The sequence below is a fragment of the Xenopus tropicalis genome, chromosome 5 (genome assembly GCF_000004195.4).
Source record: "Xenopus tropicalis strain Nigerian chromosome 5, UCB_Xtro_10.0, whole genome shotgun sequence".
NCBI lineage: Eukaryota > Metazoa > Chordata > Amphibia > Anura > Pipidae > Xenopus > Xenopus tropicalis.
Genome location: NC_030681.2, coordinates 83,705,952 through 83,729,064, shown reverse-complemented (window position 1 = coordinate 83,729,064; position 23,113 = coordinate 83,705,952). Strand labels below are relative to the sequence as shown.

Below are 23,113 nucleotides of genomic sequence, written 5' to 3'. Positions count from 1 at the left end.
AACTTTGTTCTAAGGGGAATAGGTCTTTCCTCTTCATAATAAGGCAGTTGTAAAACATATCAGGACATGTTAAAATGGAACACTGCTAAGGTGGAACATGCAGTCTCAAAAAAGACACTTAAAAAAAAGACATTATTTTAAAACAGCACATTCATTTCAAATGTAGCTATCTGTGTTTCCCTCACTCAAAATCATTATAAGATCCTTCTATGATACATTTAAAGCACTTCTCTTTCGTACCCTACCTTGTACTTTGTGATTTATGCATTTTATTTGCACTGGTGTCTTTGTTGGAGACATTTAATTAATTATTAATTGAGATCTCATATTTTAATCCCAGTGTATGTCTCCATGAAGAAGTTGCCAGTTTGGCAGAGAAAGACACATCAGGTTTTGAATATAAGATAAAAATTGAATAGATAAATAAATTATAAAGTTGAAGCTGGACTATAAATGGCAAAGTGCTTTAAAATTATAATGATTGGTTCTTACAGAGATTGTGACTCAAATCTGAAATAACAAAATCTACAGTTGATAGATAACACCAATAAGGTCACAGAATTCACTATTTACTTGACAGTTATATTTTATAAAAGGGAACAAGATAGAATATTTTAATTTACAATTACATAACAATTATAATAACACTTTAGATTTAAAAAGGCATAATTATATTCATAGGACTATGACCCTTTTAGTAAAAATGTACAAAATGCATCTGAGTTGAAAAAATGTCACAACTATAATGTTGCCTAAACTTACAAGAAAAATAACTTCACTGATGCCCATTTACTAATGTTCATTTCAATTGTTTATAACTTATTGTAGCCTGGATGCACCATATATATCTTGCAAAATGAACTGGCATAATTGCAAAATACAACACTAATGAATAGCTGAATTAAGTAAGTAAATTAGAAATAAGTTGTATGTATTAAAAAAAATAATTGTTAGCAATTTACCCATGTATTATCAACTTTTGTTAAGACCACTTGTTATAAGTTATTTTCATTTGATAATATTATCAGCTAATTATAGTAATAATACATTTATATGTACTGTATATAAGTTCTACAGGGGCAGGGCTTACTTAAAAGGGTTCTAAACCCAAACATAACCCTGCCCCACTGGGCTGCCTAGATTTCTATAGAAGTTAATAATAATAATAATAATAATAATAATAATAATAGTTACAGATAAATGAAAATTCACCAGTGAGAATTCTACTGACCAAAAACTTAATGACAAATAGAAAAGCTTACCAGCACTGTGTCAGAAATTGTGTTGCTATCTTACGTATAGAGATTATTATGTCATTGATTCATTATACAGTATAATACTGAACTCAACCATGGGGATAAAAGACAGACTCAGTGTTAGGAAAACTGCATAATACTTCCAATTCCAGAATATGGAGCCAGATTTATACAAATCAAATTTGATCCTCATTGGCGTTTTTTGGGTTTTTTTTTTTTCATTTTAAAGGGAACCTGTCACCCTAAGAAATCATTTCAAATTCTTTTCTATTGGGTTAGCCAATCATAATAAACTTCACTTACACTATATACATTTTCCTTCAGTCTTGGAATTACACAACTACAGCAAGCAGCCAGGTGCCATTTTATTAGTAAGGAAAGCTTTGCATAATGCCAAAATCCTGTCCATGTGCCAGAATGGGGGACCTGATGCCCATGCCTATGCACTGGCTTCACAATAAGATGGTGAGGAGGGAGGGGGAAAGTGAGGAGAGTAGTGACATCTACAAAGTGCTGAATGGAAATTTTCTAAGGCATAGAGGTATGGCAGGTACCGTATATACTTGAGTGTAAACCGATCCGAATATAAGCCGAGGTACCTAATTTTACCTAAGAAAACTGGAAAAACTTATTGACTCGAGTATAAGCCTAGGCATCCATTTCTTTTAACACACCTGCACACTAGCTTGTGTCCAAGTAGTAAGGGCAAAGTAGTGAGGGCAGCGCTGGATTACTTGTCCAACCGGCCAACCACCTAAATGTTATCATTTTAATTTTGAAAAACCTGATGGGGCTGAACCCATATACAGTTAAAAGAAACTGCCGGATTACTTATACTTTACTTATTCATGTAAAGACTTTATAAAAGTCTTCCTTATTTGTAACACCCCTTTAAATACAGAGCTAAAATACCACTAAAAATACTGAATCCTTTCATGAATGCAGCACCGTATTACCTGGATACCTACAAAGTATATGGTGATTCTAAGGAGTTATCAAATTTATATGATGTCTTGTCTCTCATAATAGGATCAGTGGCGTGATGCTGTGCTATATTTTGGCAATCACTTAGATCAGTGGTTCTCAACCTTCCTAATGCCGCGACCCCTTAATACAGTTCCTCATGTTGTGGTGACCCCCAACCATAAAATTATTCCTAAGACCATCGGAAATATGTGTTTTCCGATGGTCTTAGGCGACCCCTGTGAAAGGGTCGTTCGACCCCCAAAGGGGTACCGACCCACAGGTTGAGAACCGCTGACTTTGATTATTAGTATAATGATTAAAAAGAATCATTTAGTGGTACCTGTTGTATTATCTGTCGCGCGCCCCCCCCCCCCGTGCAAAGGCAGCCCGCGCGTGCGTGCCAACTGCTCTGGACGCGCCCGATGCCTATCGAGAGGTAATACGGGCTGCCTTTCCTACTTGCCTCGAGTATAAGCGGAGGGTTCCTTTTTATGCACATTTTGTGTGCTGGAAAACTCGGCTTATACGCGAGTATATACGGTAATATATAATTGACAGCTGGGATTTTGAATACTGTTAATAAAAAACAGAATTTGGATTTCATGTTTAATTTGAACAGCATATTTATTATACAGTGTTTTATATCTGGGTGACAGGGTCCCTTAAATGCAGCTGCTGAATGTGGAGAATTGGGGATAAGATTTTAAAGTTTCATTGAGCAATATTGCTTTATGAAAACAACCCTGATGTTGCTGTACTACAGCATCCAGTCTGACGTAACTTTCATAATATTACCGGTATATTATAACATTATTCTGGGATTTGTAGTCCAGCAAGAACTGAGTTTAATTGAACAGTGCAGTGTAGTAAGTTTTAGTACCACTTGGCAGAACTGAGTCTGAACACTATGTTCTGGCGTTTTTTACTTGCACATTGGTTATTTCAGTCTAGCATGCGGGTTCAGATTTGGTTCAGTATTTGGTCAAATCCATGCCCAAGGATTTTGGAATTTGAATATCAAATCAAGGTTCTGTGCATCCTATATTCCATAAATATACATTGTATTGAGTGAGTCACAAAATTCAGATAACACAGAGCATGTGCAGTGAATCAGCAGAAAAGAAGATGGGGAGCGACTGGGGGCATCTTTGGTGGCACAGATCTTCCCTGCTAAAGGGCTGTGGTTGCCTTGGGCTGGTACTGAAACCCAAAACATAATATACAACATTTATGCTAACATTCAGTTATGCTTTAGTTGTGGTGTAATATTGTTAATTATAAATTGTATAGGATATAAAGTTTAATGGTGGCTCGAGTGCTGGTAGGAAAATTTTTCATAGCATCTGGCATTAAGCTTGGAATAACTGGGTTGCGTTTTCAAAACCTATTTAAAGCATATAATATGCCCAAATGGGTCTTCATAGTAACTCATCTCTCTTTAATCAGCAGATTTTAACAATCCACACCGAAGCTGAAGTCTGAAAGTGCCACTAAGCAGTCTCTTATTGGCTTCCATTCCATTTGTCTAACAAAAAGGTTACATTTTAGAATAAGCCAATAGCCTCCAGTTATATTTCAATAACCAAGTTAGATATGGTCTCAGAAAAGGAATAGCCTTCCTGTAGTGACCTTTGGTTCCGAGAAAAACCCTTTGATGTGAATGTTGATCATAATGGAAGGTCTATAGAAATTCTTTGACAAATAATAGATTAACCAAATATCCATTAAAATTAGATCACAGAGCTCTTTAAAACAAAGTACAACCTGTTCACAAAAATAATCTCAATAATGACAATAAAGTCTATTTATGTGAGGAACCAGTTCTTAACCATATTTCTGAAAAGATATATTTAGTACATATAAGGGTTGATTCACTAAAGTGCAATAAAACGAGTGCTATTTATAACATGCGTTAAAAAAATGTTTGTGTCTTATTTTTCGCAACTTAACCCACAGTTCACTAAAAGGATACTTGCGTTAATTTAGACGCGATGTTGTTTGCGCTATTTAAGTCGTGGAGGCTATTTTCGTGCAGTATTTGATGCAATGCATGCTAATTAACGCAGCGCGCACAAATTGTTACCACGTGTGAAAAAACGTACGTCATATTAGCCATAAACGCCATTACTTTTGGAAAACTACTGTTTTGAAAATGACCATTTCCCTGCAAACTGGAGGCTGCATCACTCTTAATATACATGGATACAGTAATATTGGGGGCTTCAGTTTCAAGTATGTGTAGGGACCCATAGGGTAAATGTTTTTCTCCCTTGTCACTAGGCAGGATAAATGTATCTAGTTGGTATTTACATATACCTTATTATTGGTTAAAGGCTAGACCACACCCTACCACACTTTAATATAGTGATAGGAAAGGGTTGGATCTTCCTTCTTGTACCCTTAGTGAAGTCGGGGATAGGGCCCTGTGAACGAGGTAAAGCTAGAACAGAAAGAGCAGCTCATTTGCTCCATCCAGGAGAGGAGAGTAAAGGTCCCCATACACGGGCCGATTCTAGCTGCCGATATCGGTCCCTTAGACCAATTCGGCAGCTAATCAGCCAATCAGCGACATCGCCAGGCGAGCGGATCTGAAGGTGTATGGGCACCTTTAAGGAGAAGTCTCTTACAGGCTTGCTTGCCTTAGATTAGGGACACAGAAGTGTCAGGGACATAGACCAACAATTAACCCTGCCCTTACCTCTACCAAGAGAAGGGATAAACTTGCCTCCTGTCACTCTGTTGGTTGTCTTACCCTGCCCAACCTCTTTATGAGAAGGGATAAACCGGAAGACACCATACTTCTACTGCTTAATCTGCTTTAACATCAGTTGTATCGCTGCATGCCTGTTTACCTCATCTGAGTGAGTATTGATTTGCCCTGCATTGCCACCTTTGTCTTGGACAAATAAACAGTTACTTTGTTTTGCAAGAGCTCCTGGTGTCCATCATCTATCCTTTAATCTGAGCTATGATAAAGGGCTTGATAAAGGGGTCATTTTGCCCCGAAACGTTGCACCTCTGCTATAAAAATTTTAAAGGCTTGTTCCCTTGTTTGCAGCTCTGAGTGCCATTTGCTTTTGTTGCTAGATTGGACTTGGGAGGGTGCCAATCCCTCCAGCAGTGTGCACCAGGTGTTTAATTATTTTGGAGAGCCAGGGTGTGCGGATAAGGTCTCTGTTGTGCTTACGTAAAATTTGTTGAATGGCCACACCACTTACTCATTTGTGGGGGTCCCAAGTCAAAGTAGTCATACTAAGACTAGGTTGCAAATGCGGTCGCTGTACCCCTATTCATCTGGGGAACTTTAGCCAACATTGCATTCCACATGAATCCCTCCTATGCCCGCTAAAGCTCAATTTACATCGGTCCGCATGCGTGATCTAATAGTATCATGAAAATGCGTTCAAGAGAAATGTGGTAATCCGTATGGGTTTTTAATTGAAGTAAAGTGAGTACAAGAATTGTCACAGTTGGACCAGAAAAGGTAAGTCTTTAGTGAAACATCGGACAAGCATAGGAGTAGGGGAAGGGTGTTCAATAAGGCAGAACCAAAAATGAAAGACAAGAACAAACATGAAAGAGGAAAATAGAAAAATTAAAGAAATTAAAGAAAGAAAAATAAGGAAAAAAAAAGGAAAAAGAAACATAAGATGAAAGAATTAATGAATTGAATAAATGAAAAAATGCACACTAGTGTAAAGATTAAACAGATATACCGGGCAAATTGACCTTTGTCCATCATACACTAAGGCAGTTGTAAATACTAAAACCCTCATAAATACTAAAACCCTCCTAGTGGTGTACCTGAGGGAAAGCAAAGGTAAACTTATGGAAACATGATGATCAAGCAAAAAGACGAAAATTCATTTCAATAGCAAGGATATACACGGTAGGTAAAATGAAGAGTAGGATAGGACCAAAAGGATTCAGTGTGTGTTTAGTCTGTGTATCTAGCGTAATTCCATCTGTAGTAAAAGTCTTTCACGATTACCCTCTCTTATGGAGGGGTACATGGTCAATGATCATAGTTTGTAGACTGGCCAGTGAATGCTTGTGTGTTAAGAAGTGGGATGCAATCAGAGTATCAGCTTTGCCTGTGTCCAGAGTGGCTGTTATGGGCGACCTGTGGTTCCATTCGGTCATGGAACGTGGTGATCATTTGGGGCACATAAATTTGGCAACAAGGGCATTTGATGTAATAACTAATGTATCTGGAAGTACAGGTTAATCTGTTTTTGATGTAAATAGTCTTACCAGTATGAGGATGGTTGAAAGACGATCCTGTAATTAGGTTGCTGCGTTTAGTACAAGAGGGGCATCTGTAGCTACCGACTTTGGATGTATTAAGCCACATGGTTGGTTTATCCGTTTGATGTACCGGATCAGTCTTGACAAGTAAATCTTTCCCCGTTTGTAGGAAATGCGAGAATGGTTTCTGAAGACAGGAGGGAGACTCTTATCCTTTCCAAGAACAGACCAATGGTTGTGTATGGCCTGGGTTAAAGGTTTAATGTCCAGTGTAAAAGTAGTAAGGAAAGTGAGTTGTTCGTCTTGGTGTTTAGTTTTTTTTTTTGTTTTCTTAGATTCAAGTAGGTCCCTCTGAGTATAAGTAAAAGCTCTTTCTTTAAACTTAAGCAAGGGTTGTATATTGTAACCCCTCTGTACAAACCTATTGATAAGTTCATCAAGTTGTATGTACAATTGTGGTATTTCAGAATTAGTTCTCGCCATCAGTATCATTTGTATAAACGCAATAGAGTTTAAAAGGTGAGGTGGAAGGCATGAAGTGTGGTGTAGCAATGTATTTTGATCTGTTTCTTTCCTGTAGGTAGTGGTACTAACCTCCAAATTCGTTACAGAAATTGTAAGGTCCAAAAATGAGATCTGATGTTATCAATGATGTCATCAATAGTTGCTGTGAAATGTATTGTAAAGGGAAGTAAGTTCAGTTCCTGTACCATGTGTTGGAATTGATCTTCTGTGCCAGTCCAGAGTAGGAACAAATCATCGATAAAACGAAACAGTCTGTAAATATGTGTGCCATATGTGTGTGATATAGTTTGTTCATAGTGTGACATGAATAGGTTAGCGAACGAAGGGGCAACATTCAAACTCATGCTTGTGCCATGAGAATTAAAATTGAAAATAATTCATGGTCAAACAACACTTGAGGAAGTCGAGGAGAAAGTCAGTGCTTGGAGATTTCAGATCCAGATGTTTCAAAAGGGCTTCCTTTATCACAGTGATGCCTTCTTCTGTGGCTATGACTGTATAGAGTGACATGACATCCATCGTAGCCAATTTGACGTTCATGGGTAGGGCACAGGCTTTAGAAAGTTTAGAAAGTCTTTAATGTAAGTGGGTGTTTTGTGAACCACGGGTTGTAGATAGTGATCTTTGAAGATAGCCAGAGGTTGTAGTATAGAGTCACGGGCACTAACTATAGGATGTCCAGGAGGAGATGTGAGATTTTTGTGGATTTTTGGTAGTGTGTAGTAAAAGGTACTTAACTGAGGAGGCCCAGGGAAAGACCCATCTGCAGAATCTGATCAATTTGCTTTTTGAATTTAAATGTAGGATCCCCAGGTAAGCGTCTGTAAACTGACTCGTAAGTTCATTGTCTCAGAATTTTTGTGTGCGATAGTCAGTATAATTCTGTATGAAGATCGAACCCCCCTTGTCTGCTGGTCTAATTACAACTTTTAAATTTTTTGCTTCCCTTTCTGACCTTGTCAATTTTGGGAAGGGTTTATTAACAATATGTTCCTTTCTGGTTTCATCAATTAGTAGTCCTTTAGAGCCTATGGATATTAATCATGATATCCAGTGTTTGTGTGGTTTGTGTAGGTACAAACGAAAGTCCTTTGGACAGTAAGCACATTTCCATATCTGATAGGGGGTGGGAACTTAAGTTAAAAATTACTTTCTTGGGGGTCTGTTCCCCTGATGGATCTTGTGCTTACGCCCCCTTTTCTTTTGGCGACATCGCCAAGCGAGCGGATCTGCTCGTGTATGGCCACCTTTACTGTTCTTTAACGTGTCCAGTGCTGTTTGCTGTTGTTCATAGTAGTGCACCAAACACGTTACACATAGTAGTGACATTGCATTGCAATAAAATCACCTGAGTGACGTTTTTCCACCAGCAATAATATATTCCGTATCCACTACTGCAGCGTTTTGTCTTTGCGTGTGAACCGGCTGTAACCTTTACACGACTTGATTGGCATGTAGACGCCGGACGTTTTAAAGCAGTTTATTACACAAGTTTAGAAATGTAGTGTGATTTCTGCCCTTTACAGCACAAAACGCAACGCTGTGTCAACAACGTATTTTTCAGAGAAATTTTTGCCCTTGATCCCCTTCTAGCATGCTACTGTCCAGGTCGTGGCACCCTTTAAACAACTTTAAAATCAGTTTTCATGCCAGAAATGGCTTTTCTAGGTTTTAAAGTTCGCCTTCTCATTGAAGTCTATGGGGTTCCCAAAAGTTCGCACTTTTTGGCGGAAGTTGGCGAACGGGTTCGCGAACTTTTTTTGTGAGGTTCGCTACATCTCTAATCACATGTACTACTACACACGTGATATACTTGATTACCTGCTTGTGCGGATTGTCATATGTAGGCAAGACTGACTTGATGTTGAGGTTACGAATGGATGTGCACAGATCAGCCATCAATACTGCTTTCCGGGACAATAAGTCCTCTAAACCAGTGGCTAAGCACTTTTTGGAAGTGGGTCACCGACTACCAACCTTTAAATACATCGCCATTGACCATATACCAATGCCTAAAAGGGGTGGTGATCAGTTACGGTTGTTATTGCAGCGGGAATCCTTTTGGATAAAGAAATTGGAGACCTTGTCCCCGCAATTTTGTACTGTGTAGTATCAAGTCCTGACATATGGATATTGGTATATTTGTGAATACATACTTTGATAAGTTTTTTAACATTTTGATTTAGTTTTGTATTTGTAATGTTTGGTCACAGGTCTATAGTGGGTGTATTTTTTGGTTTAGCCTGATGGGGCACGTTCACTGGTGCTCACCTGTGTGGGTGGGGCTTTTATTACCTATAAAGGGTGGAGTTCCTTATATGTGTGTTTTATTGTGTGTAACATCTTGATTAAGGTCCCAGACCAGGACCGAAAAGTCGATTTGATGTATATTTATAATGCAATAAATTGAAGTGGACATTAATGGAGTGCGCATTACTTTCGGTGAGAGTATAGTTCAAATGGTAGGCACTCATGATAATTAAGTCATTCAATGCCTGGGTGCAGTCCTCCAAAATTTCAAGGTAGATGAAAAAATAAATATAATTTATTAAAAGTACATGTTTTACTTATTAGGATATAAATTAGCCATTATATATACTCTACATATAGTATAGCTCTCCTTTAAATAACTCTACAGTAGTCATTCTTACTTATTCACTGAAGGGAAATGGAATAGTTCCTCAGTGTATGGTTTACTTTGTAAGAAGATAAATATCCATGAAAAAACACTTTGCTGCTTGAAACGCATCCCATGGGTAGTTCCCGCACTGTGAAATTGTCCTTTGGGTTGAATAACCTTAGTTTGGGGCCAAATGAAAAACTTTCACTCCCAACACTTTATTTGAACTACATTAAATTACATTCCTGAATTAACAGTGTAAAACATTCCACCGATACCTATCGTTTATTCCTTAGCCTATGATGTAAACCCTTGCATACTATTTAGTCATAACATGAACAACACACATCTGTACATACAGCAAGAAGACCACTGCATATGTTACAAGGGCTTTCATTTATACAGTAGTTATATAATACTATAAGACATGAAGTCGCTGAATATTTTCCAAATTCAAGTAGGCTACTTCATCTCAGTACAAACAAAAGCTTTTTTATTTGGTTAAGTTTAATGTCTAGTGAATGACCTTAACCTTCAAAATAAATATGCAATTAGTGGCTGATTTGCAGAACAATATAAACAACCGTTAACACTATTCTTATAGCCTTACTATATATTACTGGTAGAGTCAGTGGCTACTTATGTGTTAGATGATTTGGCAAAAAGGATATAGATAATATAAATACAGCAAACATTTAGCATTATATTTTAAGACCTCTTACATACATATCTTTATATACAGTGCACACATATAAGTACATCTTATTTATGTTATACATTTTGATAATTATGACTAGTTTAAAATCCTCTGATTGCCTGAGAAGTGGAAAATGCTCTACTTACTCCTAAACTGAGTTTAGACAAATATGTATAATCTTTTTGAATTGCATCCAAATGTCTGTGATATGTATGAGGGTAAATAATAAAATCTAACCTACTGTATTCTTTGTCCTATTTACTGTCTCTATTAGTATTTTCCTCACAGTAAAAATATGTTGTTGTGGTCGTATCCCCTTAGGTTATTTGGTAAAACCATTTAGTAACTAGTTTATGAAACCCTTGATGCATGTCCAAAATTCTTTCAACTATTCTACAAAACACAGGGTTTTTAAAAATGTTCTTATTGAGTTTTATTGTGGGTAGAAAACAATGATTTACTATAATCAGTAGTGGCTTATGAGACATTCTGGTGATATTACTAAAGACCTGTGCTAACAAGTTAAAAAAGAAACTTGTATCCCTCCATTTACCTCATTGCCTCACCAAGGAGATCAACCACAATGCAGCATTTATATGACATAAACCACAATCAAATCATAAACCACCAAACAAATTCTTTGTGATGGTGATTGACACTGTAAGATTCCTTAGGGTAAATGGAATAATAAATGCAAAGTGTGTTTTAGTTTTAGTAACCCATAGCAACCATTAACCAGAATGCCAGAATGGTTACAAGTTCCCTGCGTTACAATGTACTCAGCCCTGGCTGTTATAGGCAGATTTTAATGAAGGCTGGCCTACAACATACAAGACAGCATTATTACACATGGAACTGGCACTTTATGTATCCTGATTCGTGTTGCAGAAAGTATTATGCATCAGTGTGTTATAGAATATATTATAAATCCTATTGGTATTTTTCTTGAGATGGCACTGTACTTATCATACCATATGTTACACTATCATATATAAAACTGAACCAGCATTTTTCCTGCTGTGTGTTCTGGGATATTATACCAGGGATTAATATATAATGTGAAAAATGTAGGATAAATTACCAGCATTTGAATGGAGAATTGTAAATGAGGGTGGAGACTGAATATAATAAATCCAGAATGCTTGGAACATAAGGGGGCTCCAGATGAGGGATCATTCCATAATTTGAATCTCCATACCTTAAGTCTACTGAAAAAAATCACCTAAACATTAATTAAACCTCAAATAAGGATTAGTTATATCTTTGTTAGCATCAAGTACAAGGTTCTGTTGTATTATTACCGGGAAACAGGAAATATTTTTTTTTTAAATTTGAATTATTTGATTAAAATGAAGTTTGCTGTTCCTGTAATTTGGATTTTTCTGGATAATGGGTTTCCTGGATAACAGATCCTGTACTTGTATTAGCTAAGCTATCTTATTTGATAATAATACAAATTACAGATAATGCCAGCAGTCAGTTGTAGCATCTGATTTTTGCTCAGAAATTGTGCTTTAATGAAGGAAAATCTATTAAAATTCTGTAGTGTGTAGAATTCTGAAGTGTGTAGTGACATAGCTGTTAGACAGACACTATCCACTATTTTTTTTAAAAAAAACCACAGTAGAGGAGGTTCATTGGGTGAAATTACTCCTACTCATCATCCTTCAACTCAAAAACCCATAACTGTGACTCAACAAACTGCTGCTGTGATTGTATGTATAGTTTAGGCTTTCTGGAAAGGGATAGAGATTTTAAAAAAATATATTATTTAAGTATTTCAATAAAATGTATTTATTATTAATCTGCCAGTACCAGCTTCACAATGAATTCAATAAGTAATTCATTAAAATCTGAACACCTACACACAGGTGGGAGTCTGAAAATATCATTGGTTGCACTTTACACAAATCCCAGAATAATGTAACATATAATGAAGGTAGAGGCATGCTGGGAGCTGTAGTCCAGCAACACCAGGTTTGGATTCTTAAAGCAATATTGCACAACAATCCTCCAATAAGAATCCCAGCTGATCTATATAAACCTGGCTCTCTGTTCTTTGGAGTTGGATGTCTGATTCCAGTGTCATATAATAAAGGAAAAAAATGACATAATTATCTCTATATGTAAGATAACAGCAACATATAATAATTATGTAAATGTTTTCTATATTATATTACACTGTAACCAGACATGGGGATAAAGGGCATACTTGTTCTGCAGACTTGTTCAGGAACAAGGAAATTGTGCAGAAAGCTTCCAACCAACTTCATTTGCAGGAACAAAGTTCATGGAGCCAGATTAATACAGAGCAGGTAGGAGCCAGACTACAGCTCCTAGCATGCTTCAATTATTATTAAATATTATTTTAGAATTTGTAATCCAAGAGCAGAGCAGAGCAGCAGGGTTTACTAGCTCTTAAGATAACTAACCCCTCGGAACCACCTCTGTTTTTATATATATGGAGATACCTACTTTTCACAATACATGTCAGCCTCAGACAATTTTTCCAGTCTTGTTAGATCCCACAAATGCAAGATACTGGAATGTGGATTCTGAGGAGTAGAACTTTGCAGTTTTTTTTCTCATTTTAGCCTGCTTCACAATAATCTCTCAGTTTTTTTTTGTTTGATTACTCACCCTGCTCCTACTACTCCTGTAGTAATTAATAGTAATGCTGCTGTAATGTATAGCTGCTGTGAGTGGCAATATGAGTTAAATTTGGAATTTACAAGGTTGGTCATCCTATGTTATGTGCTTCTAATTTCACTTACTTCTGATTCTAACCTTCTTCATTTTCTTATTCTTGTTTTGTTCCCGTTTAGGAATGACTGTGTCGATTTTTGTCTAGTTTGATGTCACTGTTTGGGTATTGGGTATGTGCTTCAAGGGGGTGAGTATATTTCACAGTTGTGGGATAATAAAGGGCAATACAGTAAAACATGTAACCATGGTGCTTTACATGACCAGATACTTGGAATAATTTGAATGAAAAGTGGGGCTGTGATGCGGTGAATGGCGATTGGCCAATCACTGTGTCAGTCCTAAAGAATCATGACCGGGTTTCCAAATTGGGAAAACTGGGAGGTAGTTTTGACCTGGACAGCTCTTCCGAAAACTGGGCTGTGTGTATGTGTGTGGGGAGCAGAGGGGGAAGCACAGGAAGGGAGAGGGAGAGCAGAAGAAAACGGACAGGTAGGAACTACATGCTGGCTTTTTCTATGGGGCCCCATGGCGATCGCGCCCCAAGGGCCACTAGTTACCCCCCTCTGCTCGTTCCCTAGGGGTTTCTTTACCTTGCGCTCGTTCTTTGCACTCGGATTAAGCAGGGAGCGCAGAGATCGAGTGCAAGATAAAGAAAACGTAGCTCTTACGTGCTCGGCTTTTAACATCTTTTTATGCCAGCACGTAGGAGCTACGTGCTTGGCAGGGAAAGGGTTAAAGGGGATTATAGTCAGGGGATCTTTTTTTTTTTTTTTACCATAAAAACAATTAACGGACCAGAGAACACTCTTTTATGCAGCTTCATTTGAAGCAGCATAGGTTTTTCTTCACAGTGAGGACAGTGAGGTTGTGAAATGTCCAGCCAGGTGATGTTGTGATGGAAAATTCAATTAATACTTTAACCCATATCTTCAGGGCCAGCGGCTGCATTACAATGCATAAAATCCTCCAATGAGAATCCCAGCTGATCTGTGTAAATCTGGCTCCCTGTTCTTTGTTCCTGTAATTGGAGTTGGGAACATTAAGCACAATTTCATCAGGGTTGTATTCTTAAAGTAATATTGCACAGTAAAAGTTTTCCAAAATTTCCCCTGAAAACTCCAGGGCCAGCGGATGCATTAAAATGCAAGAAATCCTCCAATAAGAATCCCAGCTGATGTGTGTAATCCTAGCTCCCTGTTCTTTATTCCAGCAATTGGAGTTGGGAACATTGAGCACAATTTCCTATCACTGAACAAACCGGTTCCAGTGTCAAATAATGAATGGAAAAAATTACATATTATTTTTATATGTAATGAATTCACACTGGTCAATTCTTTTGCATTTATAATGAACTCTTTTTTTATCAGTAAAATTCTCATTTTTTGGCAACTTCTATAGAAAATCTAGGGGGCGCAGTGGGACAGCATCATGGCTGGGTGTACAACCCGTTTAAGAAATGCAAGTTAGCCTTAAGGCAGATGGTAAGAACAGCCTCTGTTGCATCTGCTGACACTTCTCTCTGCATCTATTGCTGGATTTCTGATTTGGTGCAGGAAAGCTCTGTACTCAACATGTGTCACACTCAGAACTGCATTATAGGAGCATACTGTGTTTTGTCTAAGGTTACAACCCACAAGACAACTTTTGAAGTACAAAAAAAACTCTTTATGTCTGTTAAAAATTAAAATAAATTTTATATGAGTTGTGTTCCTTCACATTTCATTTTTAGGAAATGTCAGTACAGCACTTGTCAGGAAACATCAGGTTTTTGTAGAGGTGATTTGTTGTACTGCATTATAAAGAATGACTTATTTTCTTGGACCTGTATTTCTTGTGTAAAGCAAGTGCCATATAAACAGATGGTTTTAACGATATTTAGCCAAGTTGGCAGTTGACCAGAGCATCACCAGATGTCAGGATCAAATTCCAAAATGTAAGCTCATGCCAATTTTATTGTAAGAAAGAGAGTGTGTGTGTGTGTGTGTATGCATTATGAGATATGTAGAATATTTTAATGACATTCAAGTATGCAGTTTACAAAAGTTACATATTTATTTGTAGACTTTGCAGAAACACCTTTGTACTTGATAAAATGTGTAAATGTTATTTTTTTTGTTGACATCAACGCAGTCTACTGTGTTGGCAAGGTAGTTAAAGGAACAGTAACACCACAAAATGATAGCGTATCAAAGTAATTAATATATTATATACTATTGCCTTGCGCTGGTAAAACTTGTATGCTTGCTTTAGAAACACCACTATTGTTTATATAAACAACTCTGCTGTGTAGCCATGGGAGTAGCCATTCAAAGCTGGAAAAAGGTGAAAAAGCACAGATTACATAGCAGGTAACAAATATGCTCTGTAGAATACAATAGGGTTTTATGCAATTTATCTGTTCTCTGCTATGTAACCTGTGCCTTTGCACCTTTTCCCAGCTTTGAATGGCTGGCGCCGTGGCTACACAGCAGCTTGTTTACATAAACTATAGTAATCATTCTGAAGCAAACACATGTTTACAAGTGGTACATTAAATTTAAATTACTTTAAAACATTTGTATTTTTTTGGTGCTTTCTTACCCCCCCCCCCCCCCTTGCAACATCAATGTGCATCCGCACGCGCATGTGGGGGGAGGGTGCAGGGGTGAGGTGGCTGGCGGGGTTGCCTAAGGCAGTCGGTTGGCTTGCTCCTCCCCTGCATTTTGATCTTTGGTATCCTGTTGTGAAGTTCCATTTTCTAGCACTGAGTACAAGTTAAAGTGCGACTAAACCCAACCATAAAGCTGTCCCACTGCCACTCCCTAGTTCTCTATAAAAGTTGATGAAAAAATAATTACACATGAAAACCAATTCACCAATGAGAATTCTCCTGACCAAAAACTAAATTATAGGCATATTGTTAAATGTAGGGATGCACCGAATCCCAGATTTGGCCTTTTTCGGCAGAATTTGAATTCGGCTGAATCCACGGTCCTGGCTGAACCGGGTCCGAATCATAAAAATCACATGACTTTTTGTCACGTAAACGTGGAATTTGAATTCGGTTCGGTATGCAGCCGAATCCTTTACGAAGGGTTCGGCCGAATCCAGAAGAGTGGATTCGGTGCATCCCTAGTTAAATGTTTATTTATTCTAATGCAAAAAAGTCACATAACAATAAAATGTTTTTGGGGTTTTTTTTGAGTACTTTGAAACAGGGGGGACAGTTGTCCCGGGCCCGGACGCTTTAAAGGGGGCCCGGCCGTGATACAGTTTTTAAAGAACTATGGGCGCTATCATTGGTTCATTGGTGGCCAGCGATGCAAGAGAATTGACCAGTGGGAACACTGATTCCCTGCACTATGCCAGACATCCTGCTGTTATCTTACATATAGAGATAATTATGTAATTTTCCCCTTCATTATATGACACAGGAATCAGACATGGGGATAAAGGACAGGTTTGTTCAGTGCTGGGAAACTGTGCTTAATGCTCCCAACTCAAGAACAGGGAGCAAGATTTACACATTCTCATGGGATTCTCATTCTCATGCTGCCGCTGGCACTGGAGAGCCTAAAAAGTATTATTATGCAATATTGCTTTAAGAATACAACCCTTCATTATATGTTACATTATTCTGGGGTTTGTAGTCCAACAACAGCTGAGTAAAGTTTGGTTGAGCAGTGCTGTGCAGCAGGATTTAGTGTCCCTTTAATTTTTAATTTTAATTTTTTTAATACATCTTCCGTGTACTTTAGTCTTACAGGGACAGCTCAAAGTAAACTATAAAAGAAAGCCCTGGTTACTCTGGAGTCCCTGCCATCTCTCTTTTGGGCACAAAGAGCAAACAAGCCTGGCATTCTTATTAAAATAATGCATACACTAAGGGGCTGATTTACTAATCCATGAATTAGAATCCGAATGGGAAAAATTTGGATTGGAAACGAACATTTTGCGACTTTTTCGTATTTTTTGCGATTTTTTCATCGCCGTTACGACTTTTTCGTAAATTGTCGCGACTTTTTCGTAGCCGTTACGACTTTTTCATAAATTGTTGCAACTTTTTCGTAGCCGTTACGACTTGCGCAAATTGTCGCAACTTTTTCGTATTGAGCGCTTGTAAACGGCGGGCAAAACTTTCAGACTTAGCATGATTTTGGAAGCCTCCCATAGGACTCAATGGCACTCTGCAGCTCCAACCTGGCCCAAGTAAAGTCACAATACTGAAGCTTAAATGAATCCGAAACTTTCGTACTCGGCGCGATAGCTGCGAAAAAGTCGCGACAATTCGCGCAAGTCGTAATGCTACGAAAAAGTTGCGACAATTTGCGAAAAAGTCGTAACAGCTACGAAAGAGTCACGACAATTTACTAAAAAATCACAAAATACCGATCATTATGAAAAAAACGCATTCGCCCGCTTTCCGGACGTTCGTGGATTAGTAAATGTGCCCCTAGGTACGGTATTGATGGATCAGCTGAAGCATGTTAATGATTTACTTTTCTATCCACCACCAATATATGGCATGGTAGCGTGGTTGTTTAGAAGCTGGAAATAATGCAATTATCAATAAAAACATAAACCTGGATGTTTCATTTAGTTAGGCTGTCCCTATGACAACCTTCTCCAGCGTTATTATTAAAGGGGTTGTAAACCCAGCCATGATGGTGTCCCATTGCACCCCCTAATTTTGCTATAGAAGTTTCCAAAAAGCATATTAAATATAAAAAGACAATTCTACAATTCTACCTCATTATAAATTAACCAGTGAGAATGCTAATTCCCAGCACTATGTCAGGTATCTTGCTGTTATCTTACATATAGAGATAATTATGTCAGTTTTTTTCACTTCATTATATGACACTGGAATCAGACATGGGGATAAAGTGCAGACATGTTCAGTGCTGGGAAACTGTGCTTAAAGGGGTACTAAACCCTTGTGCCCTGGATGGCTCAACCAAACTTTACTGAGCTGTTCCTGTACTACAAATCCCACAATAATGTAACATATAACAAGTTTGTGGAATGTTGGGAGCTGTAGTCCAGCAACATCAGGGTTGTATTCTTAAAGCAATATTGCACAATAAAACTCTTTCTAAAAATGTCCACAAATCTCTAGGGCCAGCGGCTGCATTAAAATGCAAAAGTTTCCCAGCACTGAATAAATCTGTCCTTTATCCCCATGTCTGAATCCAGTGTCATATAATGATGGAAAAAAATGACATGATCATCTCTATATATAAGATAATAGCAGGATGTCTGGCATAGTGCAGGGAATCAGTGTTCCCACTGGTCTATTCTCTTGCATCTATAATTAAGTTTTTGGTCAGGAGAATTCTCATTGGTGAATTGGTTTCCATGTGTAATTATTTTTTTCATCAACTTTTATAGAGAACTAGGGAGTGGCAGTGGGACAGCTTTATGGTTGGGTTTAGTGTCACTTTAACTTGTACTCAGTGCTAGAAAATGGAACTTCACAACAGGATAGCTAAGATCAAAATGCAGGGGAGGAGCAAGCCAACCGACTGCCTTAGGCAACCCCGCCAGCCACCTCACCCCTGCACCCTCCCCTCACATGCGCGTGCGGATACAATATGCACATTGATGTTGCAAGATGCCTGACATACTGCTGGGAATCAGTGTTCTCTTTGGTCACTTCTCTTGCACTTTAAAGGGGTTGTAAACCCAGCCATGATGCTGTCTTGCTGTGCCCCCTAATTTTGCTGTAGACTAGTTTTTCTACTGACTAAAAACCACACTTGACCAATGAGAACAATGATTCCCAGCACTATGTCAGGAACCTTGCTGTTATCTTACATATAGAGATAATTATGTCATTTTTTTCCTTTATTATATGACACTGGATTCAGACATGGGGATAAAGCACAGTTCTATTCATTCCTATGGGATTTTTGCATATTTATCAATGGGTGAAAGGTCAGAATTTCATAATAAACACTTCTAGAAATCCCATATGAATGAATAGAATGTGGGTGAGTTTTTATGTTATAAAATCTAAACTCTAAATCTAAATCTGCCGATGATAGCCTAAAAATTACTTTCTGTTCAAAGTTTTGTAATTTCAGTGAAATGACACCAAGGTTTTTGATGTACATTTGATTAATTACGTGCACTTAATGTGCCTCTAAAACACTTGTCACTGGTCATCTGGACTGATAGTAGCGACTCCCATTCCATCTTAGCTAATATTGTATACACCGTCTGTTCTCATTAGGATAGCTGTTTTATAGTGAATTTTGGAAATTCCAACAGAGCACGGAGAATTCAAAACCAATTTAGTTTCATCTTCCATTTCTCCTTGTAATGAACCATTCCAAATCTTTGTAAGCTGGGCTTTTTCAGATGTCATTAACCACTGGCAAAGCACTCAAAGTGAGGAATTAGTTTAACAACCCTATTGCTCTAAGATGCAAATAATACATTCTTTGGTTATACTCATTTTTGCTGAATTAAGTTTGTTCAACCAAAACATTTGATGTAATTTATACTAAATAAGGTGATAAAATAAAACAGTGTAATTAAAAAAGCAAACAAGACTCTTGATAGTTATTGATTTGTTAGAATAGTGTCTGTTGCAAGGGAATATGGTATCATTTTCAGATTTCTGTAAGAAAATCTAGAGGTTTATGCTGGTAACATGTACAGCTCTGATTGACTGGACATAACTCCAATGATGTCATATCATACCCAAGTTATTTAGGAAATCATAGAGGGAGGTTGTGCAAGTAGTGATGGGCGGAATTTTTTACCAGGCATGGATTCGCAGTGAATTTCCGTGTTTTGCCATTGGTGGATTCTTTAGTGAAATGGGCGATAATATTCGCAGCGGAAAAACTTGCTGCAAAGGATTTTTTTTTACTTGCGCAACAATTTATTGACACGCAACATTTTCTAGAAATTTTTCACTGTTTCGGAAATGTTTCAAAATAATTTTTCAGCAAAGCAAAACAGACTTGCTCATCGCTACCTGCAAGCTATGCATAGTTCAGTAATCATTGCTGAACTAGAATAAGGGTAAACTTCTTACTAGCTGTCCTGTTTCACAGGGACTCACTCCTATTGAGGTACTCTCTAAGGGTTCTCTTCTTCTTACTGTCTGAATCTTTCCAGACAATTTAACCCTTAGAGTGGTGGGCATATCTAATGTTAATCGGGATTTTATACCAAAATCACATTATTTTCTCAAATGGAAAAAAGTCCTAGGGTTGTTAGTTTAGACAATATAACTATGTCACATAAAGGACTTTGACATCTTGCCCACAAGAAGCCTATTGTAAATTTGATTAACAATTCATAAAAAATACCTTGTAAAAATTCACAGTGATTTTATGCTGGTATTTCTTTGAACAAAACTTTTACTTGAATAATGGTGGACTATGGGAATTCCATCTACTTCAAACAGTGTTTATAGTTCTATGACATGCATCTAATGATAAACAAGAAGTCCTTTATGTGAGATAGATATGGGGGTTAAATTGTCTAAACTTGCAACCTGATTACTTTTGGTGTATTTTCTTATTTCTAAAATAGCATTTCTGTAGACTGCTTGTCCTGTCACTGCAGATGCATGGGGTTAAAACTGGACACCTCTGGAGGCAAGACAAAAAACAAAATGTCGTCGTAGTTCCTCCTTCCCAGTGTATCCACAGGGCTCTTTCTCTGAAAAGACAGTTTACTTGAAGCTGTAGTCCAGCAACATCAAGGTTGTATTTGTAACACTTGTTTAGCTATGAAATAGTTAAAACCCAGGCTAGGGGTAAGGCTAGAGCATGGGTTACATGCGACTCTCTTTAATAGGATGGGCCTTCCCTAGGTGGAAAAGACCAGGATGGAGCAAAAGGGTGTAGCTAGTGCAAGTTAGTAAATATGGACGCCAGAAGGGTTCTTCAGTTTAACTATAGTACAAATTTATTTCTCCAAGACAAATGGAATGCTGGGTTATCACATACTCACAAACAAGCAGAGGTAGATGTTACTTGATAGTACAGTCTAAGGAAGAGAGGGTGTACACTGTTTTATCCCACCTCTTGGTAAAGTCTGGGCAGGGTAAATACACCTTTCAGCTCGATACCCCTGTGAATATAGCCTGGGAAGATATCTTGTCCCTCAGGTTGATAACCTCTAGTATATGAGTCCTCTGGGTGAGTAGGGATAAGGGTTTATTCTAACCTGTCACCTATCTCTACTCCGTGGCCCTAAACTGAGGCAACATTGCCGGATAGGAGAATACGCCCAGAACTAACTCTCCTTTGTTGGGGCTAATAAAATGCCCTTGCTTACTAGAGCTAACTATATCACTTTCCTAGAAAGTGCTATGACAGATCTGCTATGCTTGCTTAACCTCATTCACGGGGCCCTGTACCCGACTTCTCCAGAGGGTTGGTATCCTCTGGGGTATATGGGGCCTATGTTCACCTATGTTCTGCTCCCAGGCTCAGTGGTCCTTCATCTGAGAAGCAGAAGCATCTAAAGAGGAGGCCACACCTCCGTGCTAGAAACTATATTAGTCTGCAAGGGGTGTGGTCAACCTAACTAAACCAATAGGGTACAGTGACTTAACTGAAACCTAAGTACAAAGGGCTTTGCCCAAAAACAATAGAACAATAGAATATGTGAAGAGGTAGGGTTTAAAGCCATAGGAGAGCTTAACCCTATGGGTCCCTACATATTTTTAAAGCAATATTGCACAACAAACCATTTCCTAAACTTTTCCCCAAATCTCCAGGGCCAGTAGCTGCATTAAAATGAAAGAAGTTCTCCAATAAGAATCCCAGCTGATCTGTATAAACCTGGCTCCCTGTTCTTTGTTCCTGCAGTTGGAGTTAGAAACTTTAAACTTTTTAGTCAGCAGAATGCTCATTGGTGGGTTTTCCTGCATCTATAATTACGTTCCTTGACAACTTCTACAGCAAAACTAGGGGGCGCAGTGGGACAGCATCATGGCTGGGTTTATAACCCCTTTAATCACCTACTGTATATCTAATATCTTAGCCATATTTTGTGGCTCCTAGCATATTCTTTGTAGTTTAGTAATTAACAGAGTTCATGCTTACACTAACTACTTATTACTACTAGTCATATATCCAAATAGTGCAGCATTTATCTTCCTACGAATGATTATGCTTTGTGCAGTTACACATGCAGTTAGCTAATCTCAATAAATTCATTATGATCACATAAAACTCAAATGGGTAATTTTAATGAACATGGCTAAAATACCATTGTCCAAATCTGGAGTTCCAGTTTGTTCAGATCTTTCTCAGTACACACAATAGTTTAGTATACAGTTGGCTGTTACCTTACCTGCTTTATTCAGTGTCTGACATATACATACTGTATGTTTTACAGGTCTTGGGCAATGCTGTAGGCAGATGGCCACATGCACAGTTACCCAGTGCAGCCTTTTGCAAAAGAGCTGGAAATTCTATATTCACTCCTATTTACATTTTTTAGATATTCATCAGGCCCTAAACTTCAAATATAATTTAGCCATCATAGCAGAGACAGATTGTCTATTGTCTCTCTAACGGATTCCATATACCTCTAAACTCAACATATAGTGGTAACAGCTCTCCACAGCTTATTGTGGCCAATTTTCTTTCCTAAATTTCCTCACCTTGAAAGTGGTGTAGGCTTTGTGGTAGTTTTTTTTGTGGTTTTAAATTACCTTACTTTCCCTAATTTAAGCTACTGAGATCATGTGTACTCTGGGAACAAGTGGACAAAGTGGTAAACACTGCCTTGCACAATTTTCTCTGTCATTTCTACAACAGATTTTCTTAATTGTATCATCACAAAAATTCTCTTACATTTTATTTTTGAAGACATCAGTAGTTTTTGTTTACCTGAAAGAAGTCTCATAATGGGCTTTATTCTAGGGAGGCAGACAGCCTATTGTTTTAGGTATGTATTCTGCCTAATGTATATCTGAAATGGAGCTCCCTACAGGGATTTTGATTTGTTGTACAACTCCATTATCTTCCATACTGAGCTTCCTTACACACCCCAACTCTAGTGTCTGGGAATCTACTCAAAAGAAATGGTTCAGATGCATCAAAGGCATATTGTGAGACAGTTCAGGCCTATGAGAAAACG

At 37.9% G+C, this 23,113-nt stretch overlaps 1 protein-coding gene across 3 annotated transcripts in view; it reads left to right on the top strand.

Annotated features, from left to right (window-relative positions):
- fut9 (fucosyltransferase 9 (alpha (1,3) fucosyltransferase)) overlaps positions 1-23,113 on the top strand; it is a 95,820-nt gene that overhangs the window by 15,387 nt on the left and 57,320 nt on the right. For 2 of the 3 annotated variants that reach the window (XM_031901681.1, XM_031901682.1), the window contains exon 2: positions 13,138-13,205. The exons of the other annotated variant lie outside the window; for it this stretch is intronic. The gene's annotated coding sequence lies outside the window, so the exon portion shown is untranslated. The remainder of the gene's footprint in view (positions 1-13,137; positions 13,206-23,113) is intronic. 3 annotated transcript variants of the gene reach the window in all.